We start from the raw sequence: 18087 nt of genomic DNA, 5'->3' as shown, positions 1-18087 counted from the left end.
AACAGGAAAATGGTGTTTTCTTCTGAAAAGTTTACATGTTAGTTCTTCTACAGAAGATACACAGAGAAAAGGAATACTTTATACAAGGCCATGAAATTTAGTGTGAAGAAAAATGTCAATTTTAAAGAAAATTGAGGAAGTGCGTACCTGAATTTGATAAATGTTGCACAAAGGGCAATTCTACTTCAATCAAAGCTTTTTTCCTTTATTTAGGAAGTACAAAAATAAGCCTCTTATCAGAACTGTAAAATATTTCAAATATATGGGAACCAGTAAATTGTTGAGCTTTTTAAAGCGAAGGCGAATTAATTCTATGAGTTCATCAAATTTCTGCTTATACTTTTAAAACAAAGATGCTTTGATAGTTTTCATCTGGTATGTTGTACCTGGCTGGGGAAACCATTTCAGTTTTACAAGGTGGTGTGAAGCAGTATGAATTAAGCAAATGCCTGTGCGGAACTAATGACAAAATCAGCAGACTGGGTTTGTGATTTATGTTCAGTCTCACTAGATGACAGGCTTGAGTATGGAGATGAGCCTTAGGCTGGATTTTTATTAAGTTACTTGTTTATAAAGATGGATTTAATCCTGAAGTATCTGGAGGAGTTGTTGCAAATCTGGGTAATTTGGTTTTGGAGCTTATTTTGCCTGCCCTGTTTTTGGAGCAACTGATTAATGTGTTTGTCACATTTCCGCAGTTCTTTGGGATGCCAGTTGGAGGGTGTGCTGATGTGAATTCATGAAACAATGTTATAGCTCCTTGAATTACAGCATACATTTTATGTTAGAGGTAAAAGAGAAATCATCCCTGTCTTAAGTTATTTGCAAAGCTACTTAGAACTAAAACAAGAATGTGGCTCTTTTAATTTGTACTAAGTAGGGCATTACATAATCTCGTGTGATGGAATGGAACTAGTTCAAAAAGTCTACTGGGGTCTTATAGTAAAAATAAAAATATGAAGATCTTTCACTTGTTAGTCTGCAGATTGACACCTCACCCTAATTTTGTAATGCATTTGTTAGTTCTGTTTGGCACATACTGCAGTGAGGAAAATGAACTAATGGTAGACCAAGCTTGTTATTGCAGTTGAAAATACAGTGTAAAACAATGAAGGAAATGATAAAGTAAAAGAATAAAGTAATCTTTCTAACAGATACTTATAAAATCTTCTTTGTTGAGGAAAAGGAAGACTCATTGAAGGGCCTGGCAAAAATGCCATGTTATCTAAAGGATGAAGCAGCTGATCCTGAGTTACAGATGAATCACAGCTGCTGAAATTGCTTTTTCCTGTTTTCAATAGAAGAATGTATCTGTCTGTGGAAGTCACCTTTAACTGGGAAAGAACAGTCAGATACTGATAGGACAGATGAGATATGTGCTGGTGGTGAGAAGTTCAGACTAGTTTGGGACCATTTGTTTTCTCAACGTACAAAGAAGAGGCAAATTTTTGGTGAAATGTTTATTTTAGGTATGTTTTCCACTGCTGAACTACTGCTGTTTGTGGTTGACAGGTGGTGTTGAAATGTTGTGCCTGTGCGTTAACAATTAGGAAAGAGTGAGCAATGTAGCAGTTAAAATGTATAAAGCAAAGCAAAGCCTTGCTTTTTAGAGAAAAAAAATGAAAACTACCCTTCTGTTTACAAGTTCACAAAGAATGGGATTATTTCTATTGAAGTTTAGAACTGTAAAATCTAAGGGTTGTTATCCTTTGATTGATCAAAGCAATATGAATGTTTCCTGCTGTATTGTTCAAAAGCCTATACAACACTATAATTAACAATGCCCTCCTGGATTTAAAAATAATAACTTTGCAAGCTTGCATCAGTCAGGCTCATCTTTGGAAGCACAATAGGATAGCAGTACGAAAGGGAAATGTGCAAAAAGGATGACTTCTGGAAAGAATGTCTTCTCTTTGTCAATATTTGAGTCAGATGCATTTAGTTGAGAAGGAAGCCCTGAAAACAGTTTGTCTTAGTGATAACAAGACATCATTCCAGTGCAGTAATTACTGTTGAGTTGAAAGGCAGACAGATAATTTTCACGTTAATGAGTGCAAGTTGCACATAATGCTGGGGCTCTCAGTGTCACCGACACTGAGTGTCAGGAGACATAGCTAACACAAGAGAAGCAGGTTGAGAAGCTCTGAAGCTGTGTTAGGTTCTGGTACGATGCTTGTGGGACTGAAAAAAAAAAATCCCCTTGATGCATTTATGGTTCAAACATTTCAAATACAGAGATTACTTTTTTATTATTACTACTATTTTTATTTTGGTTTTTAAAATATTGAAGACCAATGCAATGTAGTAGAACACATGTGAGTCTTTCCTGATACAGCTTTATCTAATTTCAAACTTACCTTGAATACCTGTGTCTTTTCTAGCAAGGCTGAACGGGAGTCTAGGGAGAGTAGGAAAGGGAACAGCATTGGTAGTAGTGAGCATGTATATGTATTCTAATTTTCAGACTGGTGCAACTTCTGCTGTCAAAATGTACTTTCATGTGGGATAAGCAGGTAACTGCACTCTTCCTGTAACATGCTGGTCTGAGAAATTAGGGTATTGCATATAGAATGCTAACAGAATGTTCCTGGGTTCTGGCACCTGAGCAGGAACAAGCTGTGCCCAGCACAGTGATGACAGAAATTAACGATTTTCAACAACCCTATAACTTTCTCAGGTTTGAGTGGGTACTGGTAGGATCAGATGAAGGTTACCCTTATACTGAAGGTATTCTGCCAGATTTTAGGTTTGTTGTAATTATTTGAATAATAGTGATCTTCACAGATCTATGTGTATCTACCATAGACATAAAATAAAGGCAGGGGAAGAGTTTTGATATAAAAATATGTGCTATGAAGCTGCAGGCATGCTTTTTCCTTTCATTGCACAGCAAGCTGATAACTCTGTGGTGATATAAGACAGTAAGTATTCTGGTATTGATGTGAATTTTGTATTTTCCTTACACATATTCAATTAGGCTACAGGTCTATCACATCCAGCTTGCAAAGCTTTTTCAGTAGATTGGCCTGTGTCACAGTGGTAAGTCTATCTAGGATTTTTGCTGCTTAAGTTTATTTTGGCATCCTGCTTAATTTGCCCAAAACATACATGGACTAGATTGTTATCTGTATAGTTCTGGATAAAAGGAATATTGATCAGACAAGCAGTGCTCGCATAATATTTAGTCTTTTAGAAACCTCACCTTGAACCAGATCAGTACAAACCACATTGCTCTGATATGTTCTGCAGCTTCATCTGCATCAAAGTGAGGTGATTGTGAAGTCTTTGCAAATTCTGACCACTTTAATTGATTTCTATAATTGCTTTTTTTCTTGTAGAGGAGGAAGGTTTATCTGTCTTTGAAGAACTTTCCTTAGTATGCAAGATTGCTCTTGTCGCAAGGGGCAATAGCTGCTGTAAACTTCCCCATTTCTTGATAATTTTTTTGGTGTTTGTTTCATGTCTTGTTATGGCATTACTGTGGTTTTTACTATCTTTCATTCTGTAAATGAGAAGGTTTATTTTTGCAACATGGTGAGATTTTTTTTTTAATATACCTATGTTTATTCCTAAGACTTAATTCATATTTACATTTGTAAAATTGATGTAGTTTTTAACTTCTGTATCATGAAACATTTATCATGTATTCATTACCATGCATATATGCACATTTCACACAAAATATCATGTAAAATCCTTTCACTATTGTCTTGTATACAGCATGTTTCATTTGAAAGATTTTAGGGACTCTTTCAAATGTGAACACTTCTCTTCTTGAACAAAATGCACAGTAATAAAATTTGTGCTGTACAATAAGAGGTTCCCAGCAAACGTGTGACCATACGTGACTGTCTTGAAGGTCTAGATTTTGCTAATACAAATAAGAGTTATTTGACTGATAGGTTAATGGAAATTAATACAAGATAGTACTTGCAAGTGGGAGAGAAGAAAGCAGTATGTATAATAGCCTTTGTAGCTAACAAGATTTACAGAGACAAGACAGTGGAAAGGAATCATGAAGCAGAAGGGGAATCAAGTGACTTTTTAGAACAGGGCAAGGACTGTCTATTTTTTAATAGGCTTGAACAGTAAGAAGCTGAGTGAAGTTTGGATTTGTCAATACCACAATATTAGGTAGTCTCTTCATGGTAAAAATCAAATCAGTTTTTCTACTGATTTGTTGTTAAACTAGTATCTAGCAAACCCTGAGATGACTTAGACTTGTTTAAAGCCAAATATCAAGAGAGGTTTATCACCTTTGCCTTGGAAAACAGACCTCATAGCAAGTTGCAGAATTCTGCTTGAATTCTCCTTGTTTGAATTTCCAGGCTTACAGGAAACAGATGATACTGTAGTTTTAGCTGGGGTTTGCTTACATGCTCCTTTCTTAGGCACGTTTCCTTCTTTGGTGGACAAAATGCCATGTGATGTGGTCAGCATAGCTTGTAGTGTTACATGAGCTTAGTCTTCCCTGGGTTTGACTGCAGAGAAGAGATGATGCATTTCTGTGGGAGGGCTTTGCTAAAAGGTTTGTCTTTACTGACCAAAGTGTTCCACTTGATGAGAGTCCAGTATTTGCTTTCAATGCACTTTTCATAGTTTACCAAATACTACCACATCATAGACTTATGGACTCATTAATGTCATGCTGCCTTATCCTGCTGCCAAATTCCTCATTGTGAACTTTGTCTAATCAGTACTTTGGACAAATCTGTTGAATATGAATGTGCTGCATTCTTTTTTCTACCTCTTTTGATGTACCTTTGTTAGTTTAGTCCATCGAAGTGATACTGTTCAGGCCTCAGACCATGAACTACACTAGTGGGTCTGCTGAAGATAGAGTATTTCTTTCCTAGCAATCTCACTTATTCTCAAGGCACTGCATGGTGTTGTTTTACTTTCTGTCAAGTTCTCCAGTCCCACTGAACTGAGTATGTTGAGTACTCTGAGGCAGGTACACTGAGCTCTTTATTTGTCCATCACTGAAGGTGTGACGGTACTGCTGCAGTGTAGATGTTGAATCATCAAGCAACTCTGCTTTTCCCTAGACTATTTGTGCTGTGTATAATGAGAGGTAGTTGCCATTAAGATATTTTTTGTTGGTGAAATTTAAGCATATATTGGATTAAATGTATAAGTACCGAAGCTGTTTATTAGAGCACATTTAACTAAAGTTAGACTTAGGTCCACATGAGTATAGCCTGTTAAGAAAGGACTTCACATTGCTGTTTTAAACAAAATGTAACTTGTATGCTGAGGCAGTCTAATGATAATGTTACCCTGCGACTTCCCTCTAAAGATCAAAACCTTTGCTATAAATGAAATCAGAAGTACAGTGGCAGTTTAGATAGACAGCATGTAATTACTGAAATTAAAAATTCTCCTAGCCTTCATTAATGTTAATGAGCTCATTCACTGGTAAAAGAAATCATACTGACCCTTTGCCACATTTGGTTATAATTTTGGGATTAGTTTTTGTCTGTTTTGCTGTTGAAGAGCTTACAGAAAAAAGGTGCAGTATTTCACTGTAATGCTGTTGTACTAGTTGAATCACAATTTCGAGAAGAGACTATGCACTGAGATGATACGAAATAAAACTGTTTATTTATTTCACAGAATTGACAAGTTTTAAATAACTTCAGGATCAAAATAAACAGCAGTAATTTCTACCTGAATTTCACTTTTCAGGTTCTTGTAATATTTCATTTCAGAGATCCATCTCAAATATCCTGGTATTATGAGATTAAATGCAATAATATCCATAAGTATGTAGATATAAGAAGTACATTGAAAAAATAATAATGGTAATATCTGTTCTGTAGTCTTAAATAAACATTAGTAACCTGCATAATTTCTCTAGAATGTAGCTTAGTTTTACAGAATGCTTTGGTGCTTCATATACTGAAAATAATTATACATTTAATAGAGACTTGCTGAAGACTGTGGCTGGTGAATAAATTTTCTTGTCTGCATGTACTTCCTTCCAGTGCAGCCTCAGCCCTGTTTATCATCTCTTCTAGTTGAGCCAGTATTGACTCAGAGCTGCAAAACCAGAATATACCATCTTCCACCTCATTTGTCCATAAGTCAGTGTTACAGTGTGCAACTGACTGAAATATCATTGCCAAATTCATTCTCTTCTAGGTCCCTGACCTTATTCAATGCATGTTTCAAAGTGACTTCCAAAGGCTCAGTTGGCTTAGCAGTTACCAAATTCTATACACAAATAAGCTATCACCTATGTAAGGGATGTATTTCTTCACATGTCATTTTATGGAGGGACTGGATGTAGTTTTGTAGCCTAGAAGAAATTGAGCTGATACTCAGAAATGCAGCTGCTCTGTTGTTCCTGTGGCACAGGTAATAGTAAGAAAAGTATTTATTAAAATCAATTTCTTTTTATTTTTTTTCATGTTGTTTGTTCAATGAGTTTTTAATCCTAAGCTCTCAAAAGTAATTTTCATTATAAGGTACATGTGAGATACATTCATGTATACAAAAAATTCTATGGTCTCAGACTGTCCACAGCTTTGGATCTAGTTTAAAGGCATATGTAGATTTAATTAAATATGTGGAATTACTTTCACTAATTTCAGTAGCCAAATGGTATGTTCTGTGAAGTATGCTTAAGAGTTGCAGTTCTGGGCCTCAGTCATAGACAGTGCAAAATGGGAAAATTTCTTCAGGACTTGGTCCAGAAAGGGAGAGTACAGTCTTCTGGACAAAGGTTTTCCATGCAACACTCTGAACCCTTGCATGGTATGTTTTACTTGAAAATAAGCATCAGGGTGAAAACATGAGAATTGTATTTGGCTTCTGTTAAACACATTCTAAAAATGGTGATATAGAAAATGTAATTTAAGATTTTTTTCATTTAGAGAATATGTATTAGTGTGTCACTGGAATTATTAATATGTCTTAAAAGAAGTACTAAAATTATTCTTTTTTTTTCACACCACTTTAAAGTATTTTTAATTAGAAAAGCACGTTGTTAGTATAGCATGATGATTTCAAATACAGATTTAGTAAAGGCAAGAAAATCTAACCTTTTTCAGCTTTCCACAAGACTAACAAAAATGCTGCAGAATATAGTCAATAGTTAAAATTTTATTTATAATATTACAACTTCTAGTATAACAGCGTTCCTGTTTCCACACTTATTATACATTAGTGTAAGTTATAAGCCTAAATTATGGTGGCCTAAAAATAAAAAACCCTTTTGCCTGTTTTCTGGTCTCAGCTATGAAGAGACATACTGCACAAAACCATAGAAAGCATGGGACTTGCTTATAGTTACTCATAGATTTGGTTTATCTCTTCTATGTTCTGATTATTTTCAGTGTTTGGCTGTGTTTCTGTCTTGCATGTTTGCTGGCAATAAAACAGTGCCTTCTCTGATCCTGCTCTTCAGATTTCATCTGTTACCAACGAAATGTTGTATTTGGTCTGCCTTCATTTACATAATTTAGCACCCTAGCTGGGCTCATAGGTACACTTTGCAGTCATTGATGCAGCACCCTTAGCCAGACACCTCACTCTGGAATGTTTTTGATACTCCTTTCAGAGAGTGGTGGGGGTTTTTGCTTTAAATTTAGAAATCATCCTTACCATTGCAGGTCTTTGCACTTTGTTCTGTACAATTGATTTTCAAAAATGTCATCAAAGTGTAGTGTAGATGTACACAAAAACAATAACAAATAAATTGAGCACAGTTCCAATAATCCCAAGCAGTGCTAAAATAGATTCTTCTTTTTCCTCTTTCTCCTCTTGCCTTTTTACATCTTCTAGTGTTGTGATGGCAGAGGTCCCCATTTTTCCTGCAAATACCTTCACCAGTATTCTGGCAGCTAGCTAGAAAAAAGAAAGCAAATGGTAAATCTGGTCTGACAAACATGCAAGTTTCAATCTTTTTGAAAACAATTCTGTAGTTCTTCATACAACATTTCTTAATGCTGCGTTTATTGAGTTGCATTTGTCTTTTGTTTTCTTTTTGTGTGAACGTGTTCATGTTAAAAATAAATGTTCTGTAGGTACAGATTTGATAGGAGTGAAAAATAGCTTGGTTCTTCAAGCCAGTTAGTATGCTTTATTACAAAAGACATTTAAAATGTATTTTAAGCCAGCTTATTTGTTTATAAAAGATGGTACTGGTGAAAGCAGATATGTGAGCATTGTCATATACTCTGAAATGCCTGGGGAGGTTATATGCATTTTTAGCTTTTCTTAAATATTTAACTGCCACGTAAAAATACCAGTAGAAAATATTCATGCCTGCTATTTTCAAACATGGAAAATATGCTTCCTTAATACAGTATCACAATTGTTTCTCACAAGCCCCAAGCAGGCAATTGCAAGTGAGATCTTATCCTTTTTCATGTTTAACAGATCAGCTTTTGGACATCCATGCAAGAGTAAACATTTATCAGAAAATGTCTGTCTCTTCAAATATAAAGGTGGTTGTTATGTATGCTGATCATTGCAGTATGCCACAGGATGGTAGTACTTCTATAGTAACAACATTCTGTGCAGTTTAAGAATTCGAGTAGACATTTACAGATGCATGTATGATTTGTCATATTTTTTTTGGTTGCAGAAGTGAGGTTGACAGCTCATTTCTATTACTTAGCTGCTCTTGTACTCTTAATCTGCAGTCAAATATCTTCTAGAAACATATTCCCTGTAAAATTATGTTCATTGGTGACTTGTATGTTCATCTTGTATGTAATCTGCGATGCTGTTTTAGCTTTATTGATCAGAAATTTGATGGGGATTTCTGCTAGTTCAGATCACTCCAATTTACTGAAGATATACAATCATTTTATAGTGCAATAGCATCTTTCTCTCCTGGCAAATGGCTTTAATCGTTGGAGATTAAGGTATTTCTGCTGTGAGTCTTAATTAATGTCATCAGCTCAGAACATATCTTACAGAAAGGTTAAAAAAAAAGAGGTATTTCTTACCCTACATTGCATCAGGAATAAAATGTCATCAGACATGCTTCTTACTCGTCGATTCAGTGGCAATCCAGGCTTTTATCTTCATGAAGGAGCTGCTCTCCTCTCTCAGACAGACCAGATAGGAGCACGTACAGTTTCTTGATGAAGAAGTTTATCAGTGAAGATAATAATGTTGCAGAATCTTCCAAATGGCTGGTGTTTTTTCTCAGTAATCCACTAAAGCAAGTGTAGTCGAAAAGACAGTAAAGCTCTTTCTCATAATGATCCTCACTGTTGACTAATTCTCATTAAAATTGAGGCTTTTTTTTCCTTAGCTGATGCAGAGCAACAAAATGCATGCTGTTCTCTTTTGTCTTAAAAAAAAAATACAAACAGCTCCTGGTTTTATTCAGTTATACTTAGTTATTTATTAAGACTTCAGAAGCACCCAGCCTTTGATGTACTCTTTGTGGCAGCCGTCTGAAGAGGCTTTCTCACGTTGACATGCTGTAATTCCAAATGCAGTGAACTACGTGCAGTCACACTATGTAATTTTAGTCCAGCCTGAAAAAGGATGGAAAGAGGTCTGCTTTGCTGGCAGTAGTTGGAACGCTGTCACCCACCTGCATTCAGAGCCTCTGGAAAGAATTCCAAGGTATTCTTCGGAGCATTGCATAACTCAGCCAGGCAAATCTGAGGAGAGGAGTGACAGTGGCTTTAGTTGCACACTGTGGTGAGCTGTGACATTGATTAAACATGCACTTGGCACTTGCTGAATAAAGAAGGAGCTACGAGCCACCCTTGCAGACAGTGAGTTGCATAACAATGTGCGATGGCTCTGCTGTTTCATCGGCAGGCCGGGCACATTTTAATCCTGTACCAGCCGAGAAAGTGCACGGTGTAAAGAGGAGCAGAGTTAACTGTACTTGGGGGTTTTCTGAGCAAGTGCTGCATGACAAATGGTGACATTAAGGCATTCAGGCTGAAACAGTGTTTCTGCCTTTTGTCTTTTTATGCTTTGTTTGACAGGCAATTGTTTCTATGAGAAATAAATGCTTTTCCTCTTTAATTCATCACCCAAAGAATGCAGGTTACCATGTAATTAATGAAAACACTTAAAAATAATCCTGTTCTGATTTCTTAGGAAACATCAGCACAATTTTTTTCCTGCTTAAATCAGAGAGGCAATTTTTTCCTGCCCAATTGGAAAGGGGGGAGAACTCTGTAAAGTCTTCTCTTCCCAGTCTCTCCAGACAAAAAAAAAACCAAAAAACCCAAAACCATACAATTTTAATGGCCTCTGGAAGGAGCTGTATTTCAAATAATTTTATTCAGTCACTTTGATCTATGAAGGCTACCAATGCAATGTGTTTTCATTGGTGTAGCATAGCTTCTTGCTGTGAATGTAGCTGTATTTTAAATATATCAGAAAACTTGTTTTGTAAAAAATACTTGCAATGCCAAGCAAGTCAGAATTCAAATGTACAAAAATGTACTTTTGTGTATGTTTTTGAAAAGTCAAAATACAATTTATCAAATTGAGTTTGAACAATAGGGATGTAACTGGAAAACCTTAATCATTTTCCAGAAAAGCATATTTTAGGAGTTACAAGGCATTGTTTGAAATGCAGTGTTGAAAAATCTTCTATAGAGAAAGCAGAAGACAGTAAAATCATTGTTTAAACTCTTCCATTTTCAACTTAATTACATTTTTTATCATTATTTTTCCAAAGTGTCTACGTACATTTGTTAGTTTCTTAGTAACACACAAAACTGCATATTTTGCATGTGCATTATTTTAATGGTACATACCACATTTGAAGCACTGTGAGTTGTATGGTGCTTTTATGTGATTTGCCCTGTATCCCAAAAGTCATGTTGCCTCAGTGAAATTGTTTGATTCTAGAGGAATAAACTTACTAGGTTAAATCTCTTCACCATAGCTTCCTTAAATATATATTTTCTAATATTTGTATATGATCTTTTCTTTCCTTTCAAGCTCTTCCCTTTCTCTGAAAACACTGCTTCATCTTCAGTTGTTCTTGCAGTTGTTTTGTGTCTGTGTACCTTGAATGTATTTCTGTATCCATTTGGATCCATTGAGAGATACAAAGATGGGGGAATTTTTCACCTGTGTGTTCTGACCATTCACATTGCTGACAGCACCTAGCAATAACAGAATGTTCAAGCCGCTGTACTGTATTAACCCTCACATGTTCAAAATCAAACCCTTTCCCTTGTGAAAGAGGAAAACTGTGCAACGTGAATATTTTATTTAAAGATTACTGATGCCTTTGCAGCTAATTACGATGTACCCACAGAGAGCAGCAAAAAAATCCTGAAACATTTCTTGGCCTGGTTATTACCATGGCTGAGGTCTCATCGTGGTCTGCTGTTTTATAATTGTGCTGCAACTGGCATTTCAGGGGGAAACAAATCAGGCAGGACTGCCTTTGCACGCAGGTGAGGGGCAGAGCTGCCTCCTGCACAGCGTGATTCAGATGCAGCGTTTGCCGCGGGCTGACGGCGTTTCTCCCTCGCATCCTGCCCTTGCATTGCTCTGCACGTCTGTGTGGACATGACGTGAATGGGTTTGGGAAACAGACCCAGCCAAAAATAAAGCTCCAGCACAGCACAGTAAGGATGGGGAAGTAGCTGCTTAAGCTGTCAGTGGTTGCAAAGAGTTACTGTTTGAGAAGAAGCAAATAAAGGTTGTCAGAACATTTGTCAGTTATAGGAAACTCAAGGAATTCATCCATGTTAGGTGGAAGCTGGCATTTACAAATAACTTCCTTATAGCATCTCCAGTGTGGAGAGAAAATTTCATGCAAGATTTCTCACATGAGTGAAGTGAGTAATGCAGGGTGATTAGAAAAGGCCTTGATTTATCCACAACACTAAGTATTTGGAAAGATGGGGAGATACTTTACATTTTGTATAAAATAACATTAAAAGTCTGGGAGTACATTTTATAGACATCAGTAATAAACCCACCTGTTTTGGGGTGAACATTACATAGTTATATAGTGTGTGGAGTTTGGACACTGGTATCCAAAAACATCCTAAATTTAATTCTGTTACTTCCATCTAGGAAGAGCTTTCAAGCACTTAGTAAGACTTTGGCAACTCCTCAGTAACTGATTTATGTGGTATTCTGAGAGCAGGGCAAATTTGGTTGATTAGAGGTCACTCTGTTCATTACTGCTGAAGTCACTTCTATTGCATGGGAATAGACCTTAGGCAGTACAAATGTATGTCATATTTTAAAGATATTCATACTTCAGGGGAAGTTGCCAAGCTATCTTGTAAGAACTCTGTAGCATAAATTCAACAATTTACAGTCCTGACCCTTCGATGATCATTGTCCTGCTGCACGCTACGGCTACGAGTAATGTGGCACACCCAGAGTATCACAGTTGCAAAAGAAGCAAGTTCTCTTAAGTGTATGTTTTATTTTTCCTCATGTATTTTTATGAATTTGTAGAATTTGGATTTTTGTGTATACTAAAATCATTCTATATGCTGTATTTTTTAATTAAAATAGTATTTACTCAGTTTTACTGAGTTTTTACTCAGATCATGTCTAGACTTTGAAATCTATTTAGGTTAAAATGCTCTAGTGAAATCCAAAAGATCAGTTGTCCATGAAGACAACTTTCCCTTGTAGTTGTTCTGAATTTTCCCTAACATGAAAGAAAGTACTTGAAATGAGGTAGCACATGTATTTCGTAGGGTGATGCATTCTAGTTTTTTTCTCCAACAACCTCCACAAACTTCCTTTATGAGGTCTGGTGGTTTTTCAGTAAAATTGTAGAACAATAGAGCAAAGCTGTGTCTCTTGGGAGATGCAATAGTATGCATAAATTCAGATGAACTGGTTGGCTTAGCATAAGCAAAAAGTGGATAGCCACATTCCTTCTTTCTTCTTTAGTTTTTTTTATTTCTTTTTTCTCTCTCTCCTGATAACACAGATACTGTTTCCTTTGTGAGAGCTGTTAGCCTATTTTTTATGATACAGATTGATGTGTGATGCCCTTGAGTCAGCAGTGATAGGCATGGCAAGGTTTCAAAGTATTATTTTACTCTCATGCTGAAAAAAAGAGGAAGGACTCAGGTCCTGCATCTGAACAAACAACACGAATTATTTTTATTTAGCTTTCTTACTATTCTCTTTCGTGGCTCTTTTATGTATTTCATCTCAGCATTGACTTGATGATTTTGACACTTCAGCTGTACACTTCATCTTGTGTTTCTTCTGATTGAGGAACTCCATTGTTCTTTTGGTTATTGTCTGAGGGTTTTCCTGATTTTGTAACTTAGATGCCAACCCAAAGTACCCTTGGAAAAATTCAGAATTCTCTCATAACTAACTACAGAAGTTTCTCCAGTTGGTTCCCACCTGTCAGTTTTCGCTTAGCAAAAATGTTCTTGTTCCAGTTTCTCCCCCTTGCTCTGAAATGGTTCTGTATTAAGAAGTCAATTAAATGGATGTGAAGTAGTACCACTTCTGCCACAACTCTTTCAGCACCAGCTTCTCTTGGTACTGGTCAAGCTCAATTCCTGTGACCATGGTCAGAATGGACACTGCTATTTTGTCAAGAAAAGTGCTAAGTTTGACAATTGAATAAAAGTTTAGAAAAAACACCTTTGGAAGGTGTCATGTGACATGTCATGTATTTGTTCAGTAAGAAGTATTTAAATCACTCTCTTCAAGTGCTGAAGCAATTCAGAAGTCAGTGACTGATGATTAATGTTCCTGAGTTAAAGGTGAGGATTTCAGCCCCAGCTGTGTGTGGTGACCTTCTGACACTGGGCAATCTTCATTTTTCTCTTCTTATATCAAAAAGAATCTCTTGTATGGGTATTGTACCTTTCTAAAGAGGTTAGTAACTTCTGGAGTGTTTCAGTTCTGATTCAGTGCTGTTCTCTGCAGCTCAAGAAAGGTTTTTTAATCAAGGACAGCAGGTTTTTGAGACTATTCCTTTACCATGTTTGACTGTAGGCTTCATGCTTCTATAGGAATATTAGGGCTTTCAAGTATCAGTTTTTTGAGTTCTCATCTTCCTAAATTTTGGTGTTAGAGGTGTCCAGTATGTGAATATTGAGTCCTTACTGGGCAAGCAGAGTAATGAGAACTGATCATAGTCCAGGAGGGTGGCGCTCAGGGAACTGCAGTACTACACCAACTTCTTCTTTCTCCAAAGTCATTGAAGTATCTTACCATCTGAGAAAGAACACATCTTGTCTGTTTTCAGATGACTGATCTTGCAAAACAAAACAAACCTACAGATTACTACACTCCCAGCATGTTTTATATGTTTCTTTCTTCTGTTTTGTTATCTTTATTTGGAAATAGTTTTGAAATAAGAGGATGAAAATATTAGCCCACAAAACCTCTTATTTCCTATTGCAAGGGAATATGAATATATCCTTGTATTTTCAAAGCATTTAAATTAGCAGACTGTTTTCTAACAGATACTTCTTTTGGATTAGAACTCTAACAGAATTTTTTTCAATGTCAAAACTGATTATCCATTTGACTGGTTAATCATATAAAAGATTTATGAAAGAACAAATCCTAGATTTGTAGCTTCAGCTCTACTGTGTTGCAGAAATTTGTTGTAATTTATAAGGAGTAATTATGTATTGAAACATCGTGGCATTGATATCTTTGAAAATTAAAAACATAGTTGTAGGAATGAAGTAGCTTAAATTTTATTTGTAATTGGATACTGGATTGCATGACAGATAAAGCACTTGGTCTTTTAAAGACTGAGGCTTGCTACAAAGAGCTGATTGGAGGTATTTTTTTCAGCAAATTGGTATCTAGCAAAGTTCAGTGAGACACTGGAACTTTGCTTCAATCTTTATCTGTTCCTGTACTGCACATTGTTTTATATGGCTTTTAAACATAGATTCATGAACTGGCAGATCTTCATTGATTTTTTCAGCTGGTGGTATATTTTGCAGCTGCAAGTACAGAGCATACCTCAGACTAGCTTGTGACCTCTGGGCCCCTTCACTTGATCATAGTGAATTAAAGTGCCCATTAAATTTTCCAGAAGAAAAGGATTTTCATGGTTAAGATACTCAAGAAATGTCAGGTGAGAAATAGGAGGGGTAAAGATAAGATATCAGTGGGGCTACTCACATCCCATGTTGTTCTTCCTTCTGCTCATGCATATATTTTTTTGTCCTGATGCCTAAATGATAGAATATTTTACTTTGGAATCAGGAGTGGGGTGTGGTTTTTGTCTGTCAGTTTCTTTCTGTGAGCCTTAAATAACAGAAGTTTTTCCAATTAATGACTACACTTCTGAAGGTGCTTTACAGGACAGTCCTGAAAAGCTAAGTAAACAAAATTTCTTCGTCATCTGAGACCACTATGGATTTCTGGACCTTTGTGCTTACAGGGTAATATCACTCTTGAAAGCTTGAGCAACAGACTGCTTGTGTATCTGTATCTGCCTCCCAAGGACCAGTAATTTTTTACTATTCCCCTTTAGATCCACTTAGACATAACTCTTCTGATACTAAGCAGAGATATATTTTTTCACAGACCTTTATGCCTTGCACTCCACTGTGCAATATGTCTTATGTAAAAGGAAATGAAACCATGGTGTTTGCCTTCCTGCCTCCTGCAGATGTGTTATCTTTCTTAATAAACTTTCAGGAAATACTGTTAGATGCTGCTCCTTGATACAAGGATGCATAGAAGCTAACAAATCATACATGAGATGCAGCTGGTGCTCCTTTCATTCCTGAGATTGGTTTCTGTATGCTTACTTTTAATTGTTCACTTGAGAAATAAAAGGCCTGGGTCATTGCCTTCAAAAGTGTTTGGGTTTGGCCATGAGTGTTCAGTGAAATTCCCTCTGCCAATAGACTATCAGCATGTTGTGATGGCTGTTCACTTTTGGGAAAACAGTGCAGGTCACTGCCCTGTTTCAAGGCACAAGGCAGTGAAGTTTAGTGTGGAGAGAACCTATCCTTAGGCTTTCCTGGGCTATTTATCTCTTTGCTAAGGCTCTGGAGTGTTTCACCCAGGAGTTCCCTTTTTCCCTTCAGCAGTTGGAAGCCAACACTGGTAGCTGTATCCCTGTATCATAGGACGAGCCTGGGAGTCTGTAAGTAATGGTTTGGTTTCCCCTCTGAGGGTAGTTGGTAAAGGTGTTCAGCCAGCCCTTTAAAATTATAGGTACCGCACTGCATCTTTCCAAATTTCCAGAATAATATTACCAGTCCTACAATTTTTTCTTATTTTACTTTAGTTAGACAGTACATCTCAAGTGGTTTCATGTAGACTTGGCGATTATGGTTAGGAATATGAATGGTGGATGTGTGAAATAGATTGCTCTGCAGTGCCATGTGCTACAAACATTCATAGATTTTACTAGAGGTGCTGGGAATTAATTGTAAAAATTATGCCTCATTACCAACAGGCTCAGTCTTTTTTGAAAAGAGGATATGACTTCAGAGAAGAGTGTGACACCACACTGCATGTCCTGTAGGACAGTTCCTATATAGCAGAAATGTCTGATGTACTTCTTCCTTCTTTTTTAACTCTTGTGCCTTCCTGGTAAGATACAGTAAACACTAACAGGACACAAATGTTTTGAGGTATCCAAGAGACCTCTGAAAGAACTCTAAGTAAGGCATTTTCAGTATTTTGTGTTTCTACACATTAGAGGTTTTCCCAAGTAGTGGCAGCACAATTAGATAAGCTGCTAAGAATTTCCTGACTAAAGAAATCCCTTTCTGACTAAAGAAATCCCTAACAATCCCTTTCTGTTCATGTGCAGAACAGATTGCCAGGGGTTGTCCTAGACATTTTTGCTTTGCTTTTCCTAAGAGCAAGCTCACTGTACTTTCAGGGAAGGGTTTTGTCAGCTGGGGTGTGTGTCTTGATATGCATTTGAAGAACTTACTGAGGTGAGGGCTGGCTTTCAGTTCCAGCAGTTGAAAGTCTTATTATTTAGTCAAGTGATAGGTTTTCATTTTCTGGACAGTAATAACCTTATTTGTAATTTATTTCTTTTGTGTTCTTTTTTTCTCTCATGTTTTCGAAAATAAAACATTGTAAATGTATTTGGCACTTCCCATATTGTTATGCAGACACTTCTCACTCAGAGTGTTTCTTTCTTACTATCCTCTGAGGGTATTCTTAGTACTGAGTACAAATCCAAGGAAGTGGATCCCTGTGATTGAAGAAATAGTCTATGGCAAATTATTCCAACACAAAGTATAGTTTTTTTTATGATGGGATTTGTATCTTTTGTCCTCTCTAAAGGACATCAAGATAACACAGCTTATTAACAAAAGAATATTGTATTTAATTTTGAGTTATTTTTTGTTGTTCTGCTGTAGCATAATGGGGGATGATCCATTTTAATAAGTGGTGCAGGAACTTGCATGAGGTTGCAGGAAGGTGAAAATTTTCCTATTCCAGAAGCCTTAGAGATGATTCTTCCTATCATATATTAAATTGGTTTATATATTTACTACATGAGAACTATTTGCACTCTAAGGCACTTTGAATATGCAGTAAATACAAAGGGTTACCTTTCATTTAACTTGGACTCAATGAAGCTGTAACTTTTCAGCATGCTCTTTGTGTGTTTACTAAAAGTCCATCTTGGTATTTTAAAGAACCAACTATTCTCTGAAAAATACACTGGAGTGATAAAAGTTCTGGTTTGCATATGCACAGTAGCTCTGCTATCTTGGCCAAGCAAAATACTTAGATATTAAATACAGAATGAGATGCTTAAATAGTCTCCTTTTATCCCCTGAGGACATGATCTTGTAGGTGTGCTCACACATACAGGAAAAATCAAGCGCAGCAATCACACATCCTTTCATTCCAGTAACAGTCTTGTATCCTCTGCTGACAGAGCAGAAGACCCAAATCTTGGCCTTTTTCCATCTGCTGAAGTAATGGTTTAAAAGTGCTCCACAACTTCATTATCTAATTTTGAATTTCTGTATCTATTTCTGCAGCATGTGCAATGAAATGGCAGGTTTCCATCTTATTTTTGATTCCTATCTTATTCTAAAATACTAGTGACTGTTTTATGGCCTGGAAGAGGTAATGCTCAGACTGAGGACCATTTCAAGGTGGCTGCTTGCCCACTCCTCTGCCAAAAATAGT

The 18087-nt window shown here is 36.5% G+C and overlaps 1 protein-coding gene and 1 long non-coding RNA gene across 7 annotated transcripts in view; one reads left to right on the top strand and one right to left on the bottom strand.

Annotated features, from left to right (window-relative positions):
• Positions 1-18087, top strand: part of BIRC6 (baculoviral IAP repeat containing 6) — a 174457-nt gene that overhangs the window by 125707 nt on the left and 30663 nt on the right. The window lies entirely within an intron of this gene.
• Positions 5586-9894, bottom strand: LOC120506809. Its single transcript, XR_005628607.1, has 2 exons — positions 8961-9894; positions 5586-7851 (listed from the first exon to the last, which is right to left on the bottom strand). It is a non-coding gene; the product is annotated as an uncharacterized LOC120506809 (long non-coding RNA).

Source organism: Passer montanus, unplaced genomic scaffold (assembly GCF_014805655.1).
Source record: "Passer montanus isolate IOZ18808 unplaced genomic scaffold, ASM1480565v1 scaffold40, whole genome shotgun sequence".
NCBI classification, from domain to species: domain Eukaryota; kingdom Metazoa; phylum Chordata; class Aves; order Passeriformes; family Passeridae; genus Passer; species Passer montanus.
This window is presented reverse-complemented; position numbering and strand designations above follow the sequence as displayed.